Source organism: Populus nigra, chromosome 7, assembly GCF_951802175.1.
Source record: "Populus nigra chromosome 7, ddPopNigr1.1, whole genome shotgun sequence".
NCBI lineage: Eukaryota > Viridiplantae > Streptophyta > Magnoliopsida > Malpighiales > Salicaceae > Populus > Populus nigra.
This window is the reverse complement of record NC_084858.1, coordinates 131,433-148,170: the sequence shown is the minus strand read 5'-3', so window position 1 is coordinate 148,170 and position 16,738 is coordinate 131,433.

The window sequence follows — 16,738 nt, the reverse complement described above, 5'->3', positions numbered from 1 at the left end:
ACCACAAAGAGGATTTCGAGGCAAAAAAATAAGACTGGCATTAAGTGGTCTTGGAAGGATAGAGGCCATTTTCTGTGAGTATTCTTTTACAAATAACAAGGCAAACAATATGCAAGCACTAGTGGAGCAACGGTGTTTGCAGGTTAGCCAGTAGAGTCATAGTTGTAAAATCTCACCGGGTAGACCCGGGTGACGGGTCCCTCCTCCAGAGAATCATCCCAGATTAATTTCTAAATTTTATTAAAAATAACGTTGTTTTGATAAAAAAAAAAAAAAAAAAACAACTTAAGAGCAGAGCCAATTGGATCAAGTTTAGATTAATTGGGTCAATAAATTAATCTGAGTTTTTGACTGATAAATTCCTTTTAGTCAAACTGATGAGGCCATTCCCGGTTTCGAATCCATCCATGTAGCCATTCCCGGTTTTAAAAGCACGAGTGGAATGAAGAGAAATGCTCCCTTTTTTTTTTTTTTTTAATCTTTAGACAGAAAGGGTGGAGATTAGGTTATGCCTTTTATTACATCATCATCATTCATCGGTAGCTCGCTCATCGATCGTGTCCGTACCACACCCTCAACTTCTCTCATCTCAAAGATACAATATTTGACATAATACATAGATATGATAGATAGATACACACAACCACACCACAACCACAAACCACACACTCAATGCCATAAAAAATTTGCACAAAGTTGCAAGATGTCCTTTTATCGCATGAGTGCCCTCATGGCACGGCATGGCACGGCATGCATACACGCCCAAGCTTCCTCCTTTACTTGAACGAATTAAGGCCCACCCATACTTCACAAACAATCTCAAGAGTTCATTTTAAATTCCCATGATTTTTAAATATAAAAAAAGACCAAGTTAATCCCTGCTTTCTTTTTCCAAAGGCTTAAGGTAATATTTTCGCAGCAGCTTCATATGCTGCAAATAAATGAATTGACCAAGATTATTATTATTATAATAATAATACACGTAATGTATGTGTGCATATGTGTGTATATATATAATTAATAAACAGATTGGAGTTGAATTTATAAATCGTGTTAATAGATCTCGAAGTCAGAACTTTTGTCATTGAAATTAATGGGACCTAATTGTATTCAATGAAATCCACACCCTCCTCCTCCTCCTCCTCCTCCTTTTAATTCAACAATCTTTTATTTAGGTAAGAGAGAGGGAGAGAAATTTGTTACACTTAAGAAAAAAATAAAATAATTAACGAATAAATACAGTGAGAGTACGCACTCACTATGATTGTATTCGCATTAATTCATAATTAAATGTCTATATGTTCGTTAATAATTTGTTGTAAATAATTCGTAGTGTCAAACATCATTGTTTTCAAGCTACCAACTCTAGGATGCAACCACTTAACTTCCTGTTCAAATGGAGAACATTTTTCCAAGCTCAGTATTTGAGCTGATTTCTTCTTCTTACCTCACCACCTTAATTGTCAAACTAAGTGATAATTAATGAAGGAAGAAATTAATGAATCCAAATAGTGCAAGGCAAGTACTGAACATCGAATTCATGCATCATTTCAATTCAAATATATATATTAATTTGAATTAGAAAGGGTCCTTCCCCTATTCTCACCTAATGGCTGCAACCTAGAAGGCCGAAGGGTTTGACTTGTAATCTGCTTTGCATTTATGGGGATTGCATCTAAAATGAACGTAGAAAGAGAGAGAGTGGAAATTAAGGGAAGAAGACTCCCTGCCTCCTCCTAAAAAAACGAGAGAGAGAAACACACTGACACTGGCAGACAGTTTGACAGACCGGTGGGTGCCATTGATCATCAACTCCATGCATGATCAATGAAGAAGGCAAGGCGGTCTAAAACAACTGGTCACAGTTCATGGACCCATCCGCTCGAGCCCCACGATAATGTCGTATTAAATCTTTAATCCTGCCCATTAGCTTAACAGATTACTGTATAATAAACATAACAGAGGGTTTCTTCTCTTTGATAAATGGTTGCACAATATTAGAGAAATTAAGGTAGATAACATGATCCAGTCTGTCAAATTAAAGGGTTAATTTGCCCATGTTTCTATGTCCAAGAAACTATATTATTCACCGTTAAGAATTAAATTATTAATCATTCGATTTGCCATACCCTTGAAGTACTCTTGTTTATAAATAATATAATTACATTTTCAAAATGAAAATACAACTAGGAGCACCTGGTAACACCAGAAAGAGGAGTACGGATAATTAAGGAGCTACGTGTGTCTTGAGTGTGCTTGCTGGGTGTTAAAAGTCAATAATTGATTTTGTCAAACATTATGCAATGAAGTTGACTACACAAGGGATTGAAATAATTAATGCATGAGAAAAACAAACCAAGCTACGTGTACACTCAGTAGTTCATGGCATTTCTCCAATGAAGTTCACAACAGTACTATTGATTAATTATACTATCTAATTCTTTGTCAAAAACTGACCATGAACACATGAATTAATGATGTGACTATTAATTAATTAATTAATTGTGTCTTAATTAGGTTTAAATCAAATTGCTATCCATTTTTCATGGGGATTTTCCACCAAGTTTATTATTTCAGTTTCTTAATTAATTCCCATCATTTAAAATACATACTTTTAGTGTATTAATTGTGTTTTTTAAAGTTTTTTCCATGTATATGTGGCACGAACTCTATAGAACCAATTGGCACGTACGAGACCAGGAACGCTATTACATAAGTTCTACTGGAATTCTATGAATTAAATTTAATCTCAAAGTCTTAATTATGAAATTTCTCTTTTGGACGAGAAATATTAATTGTACTCACTTTACACCATCGTTTTATTTGAAAAGACATTCATTAATCATACATGTATTAGCACCAAGACTGGTAATCTGTTTAAAAATAACCCTGCGCAAGCTATTAATTAATTATATATAGCATCAGCTCGGCCTCATAAATTAAATGAAAAAAACCCACTTAATTACCCCTCGATCCATCAATTCATCACCAGCAAATAGCTACCCATCACCAGTTTTTTAGTTAGAGGACTAGTCCAATTAAATATGATATGATATATACGTATTTTGAGACCAATTATAATTGACCACCAAGGCATCTTTCTTTCTTCCTTGGTCGTGGTTTCTGATGATCATGAAATGCAAGTGGACCACCGATCGGCATGCACGTAACCGATCGATCAGTCAAGTTTGATACCCAAAGAGATTTAATATTTAATTAATTAGGACACAATATATAGAAGGACACCTGGACGTAGCAAAATCCACCACCAAACCCATAATTAATATGTCCCATGCATCGATCACCCCTTAACTTGTCATTCCAACCCACAGAAAAAGAAGTAAAATTAATGAGACACCAACTCATTATTCGTGATCTGTATGAATTAATTACCTCATTTATATTAAAATAAATTGTGAATTAATTAAGATATTGTCTCTCTCTCATATATATATATATATATATATATAAAAGGTCAAGTGAGGGATCCAACCATAAAATTAAGATGGAAAAGTAAAGAAATGTGAGGGTTTCAGGTTTTAGATTTTAGATTTGTTATTTAAAAATTATCAATTTAAATTTTATAAATTTTAGAGCCACTAAAAATTTATATTATCGTTAATCTTAATTGAGAATTTAAGATGCGTACAAGCTCATTCATGTATCCATATCCATATTAATTTTTAAAAAAAATATATGAATTAAAAAAAAAGGAAAAGTAAGTAACTGGGCCCCATATATATATATATATATATATATAGAGACACACACGTACAACGCATGCAAACAGGGCAAGATTTTATAATGAATCCGGGCGCCAGTCTGTTAATAATCCTAATTGTCACCGTCGTCGATCATCCTCTCCATGGATCGAAGACAAATGCTCACTCCAAGAACCGAAGAATATTGCAGATCAGTACTAGTATATACTTTCTCGCTTGTCTTGATCCAGCTCCAGCTCCGCAAATGTCTTTTCCCTTGCTGCCTGTCTGTCTGTCTTGGTTTTGTTCCTCGGCACGGGTCTGGTTTGACGATAATTAGTATACATCACCCTTTTTGGACGTACAAGCGGTGGGATCAATTCTTTGTCCCCCGCATTCTCTAGATTCTTACTCTCCTTCCTAATCTGATCAGTTTATCACAATCAGTTTTCTTAAAATCAATCACCTCCTTCTCTTTTAATCTATATATATATATATATATATATATTCACCACCATCGATCGTACCCTTTTTTCTCAAATACTCTTCTTCTTCTTCGTCTTTAATTCTCTCCATTTTCAATAAATAATATTCTACATTGAAATCAACATGCCAATCCCTGTAAAATCCAAAAAGAAAAAACTCCTCCCCCTTTGAAACAGATCGCACGATGAGATCATGTTCATGCCTTGACTTCTTAAGGTCCAGGTACGTACGTGTCATCCAAATAACACACACCTCTAGCAAGAAATTAAAGCATACATCAAACAACGTATGATTTAATCAAACTACGCTACATGTCCTAGCTTTTGACTTTTCATGATATAATAATTAAGCCACGCAACTGTGTATTAATTAACTATATTTACAATTAATTAGCCCTCTGAAGTCCAACTCCTAACCCCCTAGGTTTCTTCTATTTCCATAAGCACATGTAAAGTAATTGAATAGTTGTTGTTGATTGCGAGCGTTTTTATATTCATTCAAGCGGTTGACAAGATTTGGAAAAAAAAAATTGTTTTTATTCACAATATAATTATACATAAATAATTTAATTACAGTCTCTATATATATTCAAGTACCTTGCATGTTGATTGTAATCATACGTCAACCGGGAGTGCTGGATGCCAAGTGGATCCATCGTTGTGGTATAAATATTTTATATATATATATATAATATCAATAAAAAGATGCATGTGGATCGATCTTATAATATATGATGAATTAGCTATATATATATATATATATATATATATATATATATATATATTTATGAGTGAAAAGGTTATTATTAAAGCTGAGGGACATCTGTTTGTTTTTATCACCTTTTCAAGGCGAGTACTTGGTTCCAGCTATCATTTTGTCTTTCTCAAAGGGATTGAAGTGGGAATGGCGAAAGGGATCTTCCACTAATTTGAAGTGGACACTCACCTCGTGTTCTAAGAAAGAGTATTTATTTATTTATTTATTTATTTATTTATAGATGGATAGAGCCGCCTGATCTTGTCCAAGAACTGTTGGATTTTACTCATAGGATTTCCATAATCTGTAATGATGATGGAGTTGTACGAGAAGATTACAATCCTTACATGCACAGCCAAAAAGAGATATCACTTCTTTCCCCTTTTTATAGAAAGTTGCTCCTGACATCATCATCTTTGCTTTTATGCTCTTAACAATTTCTGTTATTGTGTTTTGTTTGCCCTCTTTATTTATTACTGGCATGCCCTGGCACCATGCGCGCGGATGTTTTTTTTAATGTTTTTTTTTATGGCTTCCTATTAATATTTCAAAATTATCTATGAGAGGACTTAAAATGCTTCTTGAAAAACATTTTCAAGGGAATGATTTGAGTTGCTATTTCTAAAAAAATTTAAACTACATAGCATAGCATGTCTTACTTTATTGTGAGATGTTACGATAGTTATGTTGATGGGTATTGGCTTCGTTAAAACAACAATGAATCTCACCAAAAGTCTTTGGATGATTTTTATTTATAGTGACTTGAAATTATCTTAGGATTTATGCAAAGAAATGTGTGGTCTTTTTTTTTCTTTAAAATAGTTTGGTCCATTTAAAATGCTTGCTATAATATGATATTCAAAGAGTTGAAAATCAATTTGAATGATATTTATTACTCACTTGTCCATAGAGTTGCAACGTGGCCTAAATGTTGCCACAAGAGTTTCTTGCTATCTTGGGATAGACATATTCATATCACCAAATGGCATTCTTATGTGAACAAATAAGACAAGAAAGTGTAGTGAATCATCTTGAATTCCTCATATCCTTGAGGTATGCTTAAGTGGAATGTAAATGCATCTATAAATGACAATCGTGGAACCTTAGGGATCGGGGTGGTTTTAATGGACCATGAAGGAAAACTTCTTCGCATCTTTCCTTGCTCCTCATGTATTAAAGAGTTTAATGAAGTTGAGGTTTTTAGCTATTTAAAAAGCTATCATTTTTAGTACTGGTTGTTGCTATATATTTTCTAAGGATTGAATTGTGGAGTCCAATTTATACAATGCAATTACTTGGATAAAAAAATATGTCATAAGCTTATGGTGATTACAAGGTGATTTCAGTAACAACTCCAAAGCTTGTTGTAACATTTCTACTTATTACCAAGAAGATTTACAAGCAAGTTTTTTTATATAAACAAATGTATACTTAAAATTTCTTCAAAATTTCTGATGAAATTTTGATAGAGTTTCTATATGGTAGAGTTTCTCTATAACAGGAGGTCTCAAGTTATGGTTTTACTATAATATTATTAAAAAAATCTTCATATTTTTAGTTTTATTATGATGGGTTTGTATACATGACACGTCATTTGGTGCATTACAATTCAAACATCAAAGTATTGTCTCTATCTATGTATGAACATTTATACAACACCTTGTCGACAAGCTTTACTTCTTTTATAGTTAGACAACTAATAAATTGTATGCCCTCTAATTGTAAATATTATCGTTATATGTTCACGTTGTAGTTCATAATTAATATCTTATATGATGCATGTTGAGAATACAATTGCTAGCTATTTATAATTATTTGATCAGGATAGATGTACATGGAACTGCTATGTTTTTTTTCATAGAATAATACTAGATAGATGGCTCATGCATAACTGCGGGTGAATAACTTTTTTTGTACTATAAAAAAACTATGCTCAAGTGTTGTTATTGTATTTTAAAGAACAAAACAAAAATTCACGACCCAAAACCATAGAAAAACAACTAAAAAAAATAATTATCGTTAATCCTTATGAATCAAAATAAACAAAGCACCAGTAAAATTAAGTGAGGTTATCAAAATCAGTGAGTAGGATCACACGGACATGATAATCCAATAGCAGACAAAAAAAAAACAAAGTTTTATTTTAAAAAGAATCAAATTTTAAAGGACAAAATAAAAAAGGATAAAAAAAATGACTTAAAAAAAACCCTAGACCACCCAGATAAACCTCCCACCCAAATCATAAGATAGGGATAACCTAATTGAAAAGAAAACTTAAGAATACAACAAAGCTTCTTTTTAAAACGAACAACTTAAAATCAAAAAAGAAAATGACATTAATCCGTGTAAACTTTTCAAATCCATAACCTTAGTACTAACTAAACTGGAAGTATCGCATCTGAAAAGCAACTATTTTAAAACTTGGCTTGACCAAACGTGTTGACTCATGACCCAAGTGACCCTCAATTTAGACAAGGTCGAGTTTCAAAAGAAATTTGGAGAGAATTGATTAAGTTGATTATTTTCCTTTTTGTTCTCAAAATGATATCATTTTGATTTTTTTATAAAACAAAAAGATTTGGTTGACATAGGTTAACTCAAGTCAACCCACTCGACCTGTGACCCGATAATTATCCCAAATTAACTTCTGAGTAGGGTCTATAAACAATGGAAAAAACCTAGAAGATCAAATCTCAAAAAATAAAATATTGAATGATGAAATATAAAAAATTAAAGGATAAAGAAATAGCAATTAAGAGAATAAGGATCTTATTTGAAAAAACAAAATTGAGAGGACAAATAAAAAATTTGAATTGAAAGGCAAAATTTAAAAAAAAACAAAAACAAATGAATCCAAAACAAAGAATACTAATTTCCAACGAACTCAATGATGATGGATGAGATTTTAAAAAAATAATTAAAAATGATTGAAGTTAACCCGACTTAACCTTTAGAACATTATGATACAGATCATGAGGCTGGATCACAACATGAAAATAAAACCTGAAAAAATAACAATGTAAAATTCCTAACCAACCAAAATGATTAGGAATACACTTGAAGAAGAAGAAGAAGAAGAAGTGATTAAAAAATATAGATTTAAAAAGAAAGAGAACCAAATCTGACACAAAAATAAAACAAAATCAAATCATAAGGGATGAAAATAAAAAAAAACAATTTCAATCAAAAAAAGGATAAGAACAACTACAAATAACAATAAAAAAAAATGATGACCATATTTGATATAAAAATAAAATGTTAAGGGATGAAACTCAAAGACAAATTAATTCAATAAAGAATTCAAGACCAAATACATCACAATTAAAAGAATAACTACCAAATTTAATATAAAAATCAAGTGTAAAGAGATGAATTTGAAAAGAAAAACTTGATTTCAAGATCAAATACATTGTAGTTAAAAGAATGAGGCAAAATGTGATATAAAAATCAAGTGTGAAGGGATGAAATCGAAAAAACAAACTAACTCAATAAATAATTTAAAGCCAAATACATTGTAATCAAAAGAATAAGGACTTAATTTGACTTATTAAACAAACAAACATACTTTTTTTTTTTTTTGCAATGGCTATCATGATTTTTTAGAATGAGAGAGGAGAAAGAGGGAGGGAGGAAAAAAACCTCATCCGAAGCTCTTTCACGTGCCATCTTGGCACATGTGTCTCATCATTGTGATGGGGGTGGTGAGGCGTATCAAATGGTGCTTTGGAAAGTGGTGTTCGGTGTTGTATGGGCGCCGCACGCACCATCTAAAAAGCGTGAGTGGTGCTTATTTACTGGCACGCGCCATCCATTTTTTAATATAAATAATAATTTATATATAAAAATACCCAATCCAATTGAAAGTAACAATAAAACCATATGAAAAGGATGAAACACCCTTGCATGTAATCCCTTAGTACATGTATACCCAATTATTTTTTTGTAGTTTTACTATTAAAAAAAAGAAAAAATTCCCCCCTAAAAAAAACCGAACGAATTATTTTATCCTCAATTATTTTTTCGATGACAAATATATCGCATGAAAAAGTCAGTCCTAACATTAATTACATATGTAGTCAGTTATTTTAGCAAGAGTAAATTTATTTTTATATTGTTTTAATCCATAATAATCTGTATTTTCATAAATAATAAAAGGCCGAGGGCTTTTATTGTTTTTGTAATTTGGCACAAAGCAAGCACCATATATATGTTAGTAGGAAGTACAAACAGGGATACACACACACAAAAGGATGTTACATATCTTCTACACCCATTTATTATTTTAAATATAGTTTATGGATCGATACGAAGAAACAAAACAATTAAATTGATTTAGAGATGTGAATATCACTTTATTAAGTTTATTTATGAAACAATGCATACGAAACACAGAATACGATATATGTTTTGTGTGATAACATGTATTTATTTATGGTACTCGAAAGGACACACCCAAATAATACGACTATTAGGAAAAAAAGAAAATTTAATGGAATTGAACAAGTGTCAATATTTCTTAATTAATTCCATTTGTCACACACTACAATTAACTTTCCATCAATAAAATAAATTCCAAAACAAAATTAAACAGAAATAATTTTATGAAAGCTTTTTAGTTCCAAGTTTAAGTATCGATTTTTTTTATATATGTCAATAATACTACTAAACATCCACTTTATAAACATTTTGGAGAGATAATTTTTTTTTCATATAGAATGATTTTCTTTCGTTATATTCGTTATAACTATTGCAACATATATATATATATATATATATATATATATATATATATATATATATATATTTGGATTTAAATTCACATTTTTGTTTTTTTATAATATCCATAAATTTCTCTTAAAATGGATAATTTTCATAATTTTTTTTTAATTCAAACCAAATAATTAAAAAATTAAACTACTTATGACTAAATAACCACATTCATTTGCAAGCACTTCCAATTTATATATAAAAATACTCCCTCCAACCCAAAAAACTGTCATGTATGACTTTTCATACAAATTGATATTGTTATTAATCTATATATCATGTCACTATTTATTATCTATACTTTTCAAAAATATACCCTTTTTAAAATGATACTTTATTAGAGGTACTGTACTTTACATAATAATATCAAAAAAATTTATAGTGTTCAGAAAATAATTAATAATATCTTATTAGTTATTTTTACATTTATATTTTTAAAAATTAAATACAAGTAAAAAAATCTTAGATAAAAGTATTTTTATAATTTTTAGTGGGTGAGTTTTGTTCTTTTTATTTGTGTTTATCTTTTTATTTTTTTAAAAAAACAAACTCAGAAAGAAATTAATTTGAAAATGCCACTGCTTATTCTAAGTAACATAAGAATTTTCAAATTTACAAGCTGTGGTTGGGTTTAGGAAGAATTTTGTGTGCGTAAAATTTGATAGATAATTACACATTTTGAATTTGTTTTCTTTAATATATAATGGTCAATTCAGTTCGGTATGCTTAGGCGATGCTCTTTTTTCACAAGCTAGCTGCTAACTACTGAGTACTTGACTGTTTAATCACGGGTTATAAATTGTAGGATCATATCTATATATAAAAATAAATTCTATTAGACTTTTAACATAGGTTAAAAAACGTATTAGATTATACTGCATTGTTTTTTAAAATTAAATATAGTTGAACAAAATATACGTGAATTCAATTTTTTTTTTTAAGTAAAGTAGTAGAGCTTGTCACTCATTTCTTTAAACTTTTTTTATAAAATATATACATTATGAAATATCTAAATATTAAAAAAAAATCCTTTTACGGGACAGGAGTTATATTTTCATTTTTTTCTATTTGAATTTAACAATTTCTAAAATTCTTCTAATTAAATACTTATGTCAGTTTTAAATGTTTACGTGTTGACACAATTGATCTTGTTAAAGGCACGAGTCATGTTCCTAAACTTTAATTTTTTTAAAAGAATATTCTTGAAACAATTTTATTTTAGAAAAGAAAAAAAATCAAGTATTTTTATTAATTCAATTTGGACCATGTCTCATATCGGGGAATTATAAGGTTAACCAATTAAACTAAGCTAGTTTTATAATATTGTTTCAAAAAGCCTAACAAATATCATCCATACTATCCACCCCTTCCTCAAAACTCAGCTATACAATTTTTTTTTTAATTTTTCCTTTTTTGTTTCTTTTTTCAAATCATTATTAGAGAGATTAATTAAGATGGAGTCTTTTAAGATATAAGCTATATTTCAAATCATAATCTTTAATGGCTTGTGAATGCCATAAGCCATCATGTACGAGGTCTTACTCTAAAAATATAAGATGGGCTATTATCACTATCAGAAAAATTATTAAATACAAATAGAAATACCTGCAAAAACAATACTATCAATAAATTACAATGATATTTATCGATAGAGTATTACCTCGCTATTCAGCAACGAAATTGTTTTCATTGGTGAGTTCCGAAGGAATTACTATTCAAAATCAAGGAATGAAAAAAAAGAAAAAAAAGAAAAATGAAGTTTCATATATATATATATATATATATATATATAATGAAATAAACTAGTCGTTAATATATATGTTAGTGAATCCATTTCTCCCTCATTTCTCCCTCTTCCATTTCTTCTTCTTTTTCTCCCTTCTTTTTATTCTATAGAAAACAACACATAGCACCCTCTCAATTTGTCACAAATTAAACTTTTATCATCACAAATCCGGTCACCCCATACTCAATTTGTCAACACCGTTATTCTGATTGTTTTTTTTTTTGAAGATTTGCCACATCAAGTAAGCAAAACTATCCTTTTTTTTTTGTGTAGACCATTTTTAAAATGTTAAATTTTTTGTTATTTTTATATAGTATATGTAGTTTGTTTGTGTGTTTGCTTGTTTTATAGTTTTTTCCTATGAAAACTTATTGTATAAATGTATGATTTGAACATGATAGGGTTTGTTTGTTTGAGATTTTAAAAAATTATACTTGTTTGTCATTTTGATGAAATTGAGTTTGATTTTGTAACTTGGGTGTTTTATAATGAAATAAATAATGGTTTTTTTAATGGGTATGCTTCACATTTTATTAATTTTATTGTTAAGTAAAAAATTTTGGTAAATTTAGAGGAATTTGAATTTTTTGATAAAATTAATAATGATTTAAGTGAGAATTTATCAATATTTTCTCATCCTTGACAACCTTTACTAAAAAATACAGTGAGGGGAAGATATTTAATAGAAATCAAATTCAAATATGCACATAATTATGTGTTATTTAACTACGATGAATTTAGACCTTTTATTCCGTAAGTACAATATTAACACTTTGTTATTTTTAAATAAGTTTTCTCTTATACTCTCATAAACTAAAAGATTGAATAATTTCTTGTAGACAACATTATCAATTTTTACTATCTTAAATTTCATGTTTGACTATCTCAAATTTCTCAATTATAAGATGAACAATTTGCCACGTGGTTCAGAATACATGTAAACACTACTTAATAATTCTTTTATCTTGTAACACTTAATTTCATTAAGCCTTTCTCTTTAACTATTAATGATTGTAATCATGTATCAGGTTTACCGATTGGGAATGAATGTTAGTGGTAGTTTGAATTTACTATGTTAATTGGGTCTTGAAAGAAAAATCAAATGTTATAACGGGATGAAAGACCTATAATAGTGGAGTTTGTGTTAAATCATCAACTTATAATAACTTTGAAGATGATTATTAGAGGAAGTTAGAAGAGGTGATTAAATTTCAATATCATAGAAAGCAGAATAAAGTCTTTTTATTCAAATGCTATTGGTATGATACCACCGATAGAGGAATCAGAGTAGCTCCTTACCATGGTTTGGTTGAAATTAATACAAAAGCTAGACTTTGCAACATCAACGATGTGTTTATTTTTTCCAAGCAATACTAAAAAATTTATTACACATACACTTCTACCTTTAAAAAAGATCATTTTAGGGTTGATTGATTATTTGTAGTAAAAACCAAACCCAGCGGCCATGTCCAAGTTGTTTAGGATGGTAAAGATAAAGTAATTGTGGGAGATAATGTCTTTCAAATTGCCGAGTTAGTTGATACATATTGAGTTGCTCCTTCTACTGACTTAGAAAAAAATTAAATTTTCTCGTAAATGAGATTATTTACAGGTTGGGTAAGTAAGAAACGCAAGAACACTTAGAAAAAAAATTGTTTTATACCAATGGAATTATCGATGGACTATAAAATACAAATAGGATTCCTAATGGATTAAGTCACTTGAAAAGTTTTAGAGAGTTGAAAAGAATTTATAGGAGTTTTCCACTTACAATTCCAAATGGAATTACCGATGGACTAAGTCCCTCAGAATGTTCTAGTGATTTGGGAAAAAAAATTACATGCCTACCACTGAAAATTACATATGGAATTATCGACGAACTAAGTCCCTCAGAAAGTTCCATAGAGTTTGAAAAAAATCAAATGACTTTGCCACCAATAATTACAGAGAAAATTATATACGGATCAAGTCCCTCAGAAAGTTCTAGAGAATTTGAAAAAAATTACAAGATTTTTCCACTGATAATTACATACGAAATTATCGATAGACTAAGTCCCTTAGAAAGTTCCAGAGATTTGAAGAAAATTATAAGCTATTTGGGAAGCTTAAATTAAGCACGTTACATCTGAGCATTTCATGTGGGAGTCGCAGTCCAATACAGTGAATAAGAATAAGAAGATTAATGGTTCAATTACCATGCATACCAGTAACTCTATTCTGTTTATTTCACATATGAAGCGGATGGTATGAATTTGTTTTATTACATATATTTTTTTAAAATTGTTGTTTTATATGAAATTTTTAACTAATAATAGCTTTTTTTTATAGGCTACGGTTCTTGGACGCGATCCAAGATTAACAAAGCTTTTGGTTGAAACTCACATATGAAATGAGAACTGTCAGAAAGAGGTGCATTAGCTTACGGATAGCCGAGCTCAAAAGTTCATAGTAAGTTGGATTTCTACCATTTTTTTAAATTGTTATTTTTTAAAAAAATTGCTGACTGTTTTTTTTCCAAGATACATATAACACCTGATTATAGGAGAGATACATGGACGATCATTTGACCCATCAAGAACTCGATTTAGATTTGTAGTTGGAGGTTGAATCATCTGGTGGATCCGATAGAAAATGAGTTTACGGTATTTGAAACACTATGGTCGAGGATATACAAACAAGTTGTAGTGTATCAACCATTAGTTTCTCGCAATGAAGTTTAAGCTCTCAATCTCTGACCATCCAATCAATTATACAAGAACAAGTTGAAGCTCAAACAACCCGACTTAGTGCCGAGACAACCCAACCTAGGTCTGAAATGGACGACCTGAGGGATAAAGTGAATGTCCTCAAGTAGTTGTTGGCAACTCTCATTGGTACATGTGGTCTGCCTTGTCGCCCACCTGGTCCAAACGAAGATCCTCCTTTAGGGATAAATTGTTGTTGAATAATATTTTTTTCAATTAATAATAAAAATTTGGTTTATTTTATTTTATTAAATTTTTTTCTTAAACAACCCGACTTAGTGCCGAGACAACCCAACCTAGGTCTGAAATGGACGACCTGAGGGATAAAGTGAATGTCCTCAAGTAGTTGTTGGCAACTCTCATTGGTACATGTGGTCTGCCTTGTCGCCCACCTGGTCCAAACGAAGATCCTCCTTTAGGGATAAATTGTTGTTGAATAATATTTTTTTCAATTAATAATAAAAATTTGGTTTATTTTATTTTATTAAATTTTTTTCTTGTTTTTTTTTCTTGTTTTAATATTAAATACAATACTAATAGAATTTGAATCACAGATGGAATGACCAGCAAAATAAGTCCCTCAAAAAGTTTCAAATGGTTCAAAAACAATTACAGTACTTGCCACTAAAAATATATAAATCTTTGGCAGGTTAATTCCATGTGTAATATGCTATAATCACTGAAGAAATTACCGACAGAATGACGCCTATTATTATTTTTGTTTGGCATGCCTTTTCAGTTTGTAAATCCATTGGTGATTATATTACTAAAGAAATGACCTCTATAATATAAATCACCGACGATATGTTTTCTGACAATTAATGTCCGTAATTCTATTGATAAATATTTTCCCAACAGAATCAGTGTTTAAATACTGACAAAATATGCTGCCAGTATTATGCAATATTCTAATTGTGTATTAACCTAATAAAAGGATTAGTATGAATATACACAATTGATCTTTATTTATAGAAAATTAATATGACTACTATATATATAAAAAATAGGCTAATACAAGCACATCTTGTATAAAAATATAAACTAGATGAGGTGCTCACGCTTTGCTGCGGGATCTTATTATTTTTTTTTTTTGTGATATTCTAACTTGTAACCTGACTAAGAGGATGCCATTCTTTCTTGTAGTTTTCTAAGTTGTAACCTGACTAAGAGCATGTTAAAGTGCAAAGAATGGTGCATGCGTATAAATAACAGTAAAATAACAGTTTAAAGCTAAACTTATCTAATTTTTCATTTAAGAGTAAAGAAAGGTTGCATACATAACTTATACACAAACATTGAAAAGTGTATGAAAGCCATGCATTTTCATTTCTAAGAGTTGTTTAAATGTCATAGAGCAAACCAAAAAAGTTAAAGAATGGCAAGTAGTAACAGAAAGAGGAGCATCGCTGGTTTAGTAACCTATGAAAAAAAAAACATCCGAGATCAAAGTTCTTAAATGCATGAAATGTTGGAAAGCAACTAAGCCTACAAGTAGACAATAATCAAAAAGAGGTGTTAAAGCAGTAAAGGCATTGACAACAGAAGAACCTTTTAGGAAGGCACATGAATATTTATAAAGATAGAAGGGCAAATAACTTTCTTAAAAAAGATTAAGTCATAAGCTCTTAATGTCTAGAAAAGTAAGCAAAGTGAGAGTAGATTGCGCCTAACAATAGTTTGTGTGCAAATTAAAAGAGAATATCTGCAGGAGATTCATAAAAAGCACAAATCATGAACCAATTAAAAAATGCAAATGAAAAAATAATTTTTTATAGGGATAAAAAGCAACATAAAAAATATAATAAAGCTAAAAAAGAGATGAACTTAAGTGCTATATGACGGCAAGTCTCGCTACCTTTTTGCATGAAGGGATTGTTCTTGAGTGTTTAGAGCTAAATCTTGGATGTTGATTTTTATTTTTTATTAATAACAAGCTCATTAGAATGAGATGCCCCAGTTTGGCTGTAATAAAGCAAAACAAAACAAGTTGGTGGAAAAAAGGATTATGAATGCAATTGAGAAACAATAAATAACATTCAAGAATTCAATGGTAACGTGATGGAGCTGTGTTTAAGTGTGCAAACCTATGTTATGCTCTTAAGTCAGTGAGTTTAAGTTTTCTTTTAGTTCCAAGGGTAGTGATATGACCAATACTTGACGGTTCAAACAAGGGAGTTTATGAAGAAGCAATAACTATGATTACGTGTGGTATGATTTTTGGTGTAACATGAATGGCTTTTGTTCTACCAAGGAGCATGAAGAGTGAGGGTTTAGGTTAGAATCATCAATGTTGCTATCGTTGAAGATGTTTGTTACAATTATGTCATAGTGGTTGGTCCTAACTATAAAAGCACGAAAACACAATTGTAAAATCCAATAACTGTTCAATTTGGCTACCATTGGAGGCGAGACGATGCTTGGGTCACTGAATTGCTTATTGTAGACATAGTTGTGTGCAGACGACCCAAAGAAATTCTAGGCTATCTTACCAACCAACA